The following is a 3,678-nucleotide window of genomic DNA, read 5'->3' as shown; positions in this document are numbered from 1 at the left end:
GTTGTCGTTTGCCCTTATTATTGTAATAACGTCTCACAAATTGCTATCAGGTTCTTACCCACTGGTGTAGAAGAAGTGAAGTGGGACCACCCAATAAGAGAACATTTGTTAGATTTAGTGCAGAATTCACAACTGTCTACTCTACAAATTGTGAACTTGTTCTAGATTTTGAATAAGCAGAATATAAGCATTTAAATCAGCTGTATTCACTACTCAGTCAGTATTACTCAAACCAGGGGCACACATTTTTAAATATCCTCCTTTTATCCATAAGATCCATTTGGATTCCTTAGTCTCTTGTCATCTACTTTGGAACCCGTCAGAATGAGTGAGAGTCAATTAGCTTAATGTTTTATAAAACAGCCATCCAAGTATAAAAATATCAGTCTCTGTGATGGATTAGGTTAGGACGCTGACAAGTGTTTTTCACTGCTTTTCGGTTTATCAATCAATGGTTTAAATCAATTCCAGCCACTCTTGACACACACACACACACACGTTTAAATTACTCCTAAACATTTTGAACATGAAACATCACACACTTTCCTATCCTCCTGGTGGAGACCTGTGCCCAGAAGGGCACTTTTTCTAGTTAATTTCTGCATCTCTTAGGGCCCATTTAACCTAATGCATTTGGATGGCAAAAATGGCAGATCTGCAAGTTCAGTGTCTTGAATGAGATGTGCTGTGAGTTTGCATATCTTCTATGTTTGCACAGTGAAGTATAAACAAGCTGCATATCCCATAGGGATATACAGTACTCCAGGTGTGCAACTGGCGGCCCGGGGGCCACATGCGGCCCCCACCTTCACTTAATGTGGCCCTCAGGTTAATATCAGAATACTGATATAATATTGGTTCCAGCTGTTTACAATTCCACAACATGCAAACATGACCTGCTTTAATTAGGCTACTTCAGTCTAAATTAGTAGCTCAATGCTCAACACACTATAATTAAAGGCATTTGAAATGACATAAGTGTACATTTTCAGGATTCCAATTCTAATATAGCAAAAATAGCCGATCAACAAGCTCAAAATGCGTCGCGTCAAAGTTGCCCACCCCTGCTCCAGATACTCTCCAAGAATGAAAGAAAAAACGGAAAACTATAAATTATTTAACATTTAAAATAATCTAGGATTAAGATCAAACAATAAAGAATTAATAGGCAATAGGCTTTTGCTAATATAACCGTGACATTACATATACTGTATATACAGTAGCCTACATGCAGCAGCATATTTCTGACGGAGTTGACGGAGACGTGGGACACACATTTGATATGAGATATTTAATAGAAAATATAAATTAAAATTAACTGTGTATATTGTTTGCTATGTTGTTGACAATCTACTTTAATTTAGTATGTATATTTATGTGATTGTGACAGTATTAGACACTTTTTTGGCAGTTTGAAATTGTGACCACTTGCTGGGGACAGGCTAAATACAGGCCTTTTTGAGTACAGTGCTTTTAACTAATTCAGATGGCATATGAAAATAATTATAATGAAATTAATGGCATAAGAATACACAACTGTATTACATTTAACTTTGCAAGTGCTTTTATTTTTATGAATTAATTTATTTTTTAACATAAATAAGGCTCTTATGGCATGTGGGACATGTTTTTTTACACTTCTGTCCCTCATCTCAAGAATGAGTGATATTGATATAAATAAATAAAAAGACAGGTCAACAGGTTCATACGAACTACTTGTACCGGAACTGACCCTTGCACCTAGCCTCATTGGAGCAGATGTGCATTAACTTTTTTGCCTACAATAGACACGACTACGCCCAGAACATACCCGACTACATCGTACACATGCACATGATCTCAAGAGTGGTGATGTTGTCATCAGTACCAACCCTGTTCCTTTCACATCCATTGGACCTGATCACACTCAAGAAATAAAACACGGTCTGTCACTGATTATTTAAGGTTATGGGGAAAATTAGTCAGGTAGCATTTGCATCTTGTGAATTTGCATATTTAATCTGTTGCATGCGCAGAAGCCCTTGGTGCAAGAACCCAGCAATAGTAGTAGTTTGTGAGTAGTTTGTGAATAGTTATGAATTTGCTTTTATAATTGGTTGCTATAGCGCCACCTATAGGCCGATCACGGCAGTCTTCTAGGGCACATCATACACTCCTGGAACGAATTTGGGGTAAATCAACCTGGCAGATTTGGAGAAATGTAGACAGAAATACAGACGGACACAACATTTTGCTACTGTACATATTGCCATGTATTGCCATGGTGATAAAATATTGTTAGGGCGGAAATAAAAAATGTAAACCGTTTTTTTTTTGTGTCCTCTAGGGTCCATAGAACAGAAACGTGACATGCATTAAGAAAGGTCAATGCTACCACTTCTACTTGAATAAAACGGAATAAAATGCCCAATGATTCAAGGTTTCTCAAAAGCTAGCTTTTCACCTGTATGAGGCTGGAAAATAGCAATTATGGGAGTCACAGGGCCCGGGGTCAAACTGTCTACTTTCCAATATAACATGGTAAAATATGTGACTCTACTGGCTCGCAGACTGATGCTGTTGAATTGGAAACAAGCACAGGTTCCAACTCACACTTCACTTATGAGAGATGTTATGCACTATACTTACAATTGGAAAAGATTAAGTTTGAATTGAGAGGGAGTGAAGATAGATTCTACCAGACATGGCAACCCTTCATTGAATATTTCAATAGGTAAACGCTAACCCCTCCTACACAATAGATAGCACAATAGAAAATATATTATTTTTTCTTATTTAAAAAAAGAATGTCTGTAACTTACTTAATTTACAACATGTTGGAAGTTTGAGCAAGAGTGTCTGTCCTGTAACTGTTGTCTGTTTTGTTTGTCTGTTCACACTTGTCATTGTTTAACTGTTTTTAGTTTTTTCATGTTTATCACACTTATGTCTTTTTTATTATACTGTATGTGGAACATTTACATTGCCTGTTATTTTTTTCATTTTTATTTAACTGAATTACTTATTATCATTGTCTAATATTCTGAAATTGTCATACAAAAAATGCCTAATAAAAACAGTATTAAAAAGAATAATAATAATAATAATCAGTATTAATCTGTTCAAGGAAAACATTACAATTGGAAAACCTCTTTTGTTCAGTAGGCTTTAGGCTACATTTAAATTCTGCTACATGCACTGAGAAAGATAATAATTTTAGAATAGGTGACAGAATGTACACAGATACACTGTCCTTGATGTTGACAATGGTTGAGCTGTGCGCACGATGCTGCTTACGCAAACCACAGTCCTTTTAGCCGTACCCTAATAGTTGGCTAGGATGGTGAAGACATAAACTGAGTGCTTTTCATGGACCTTGGAGCAAAACAGAACCGGCATGAGTCATCACTATGGCAATAGACAAAGGGGAAAAAACCCTACCATGTGCAGGACAATTTATCTATCTGTTGAATAGAAAATATGTTTTAGAGGAAGGCTTCTGTATGAACATTGAATCATGAAAATAAATAGCTAAATAATTGAATAGCTGAGATTATTTATTAATTATTGAAATTACTTGATTTATTACTTTTGAGTGAATTTGGCCGTTTACTTAAATCATTTTTATATTCTCGTTGGAAAACTTGCTTGAAAAGACAACAACAAAAAGAAATATTGATATTAAACACATAACAATTT

Source organism: Protomyctophum bolini (genome assembly GCF_963924005.1).
Source record: "Protomyctophum bolini genome assembly, chromosome: 14".
Taxonomy (NCBI): Eukaryota; Metazoa; Chordata; class Actinopteri; order Myctophiformes; family Myctophidae; genus Protomyctophum; species Protomyctophum bolini.
Note: the sequence above shows the minus strand (reverse complement) of the source record.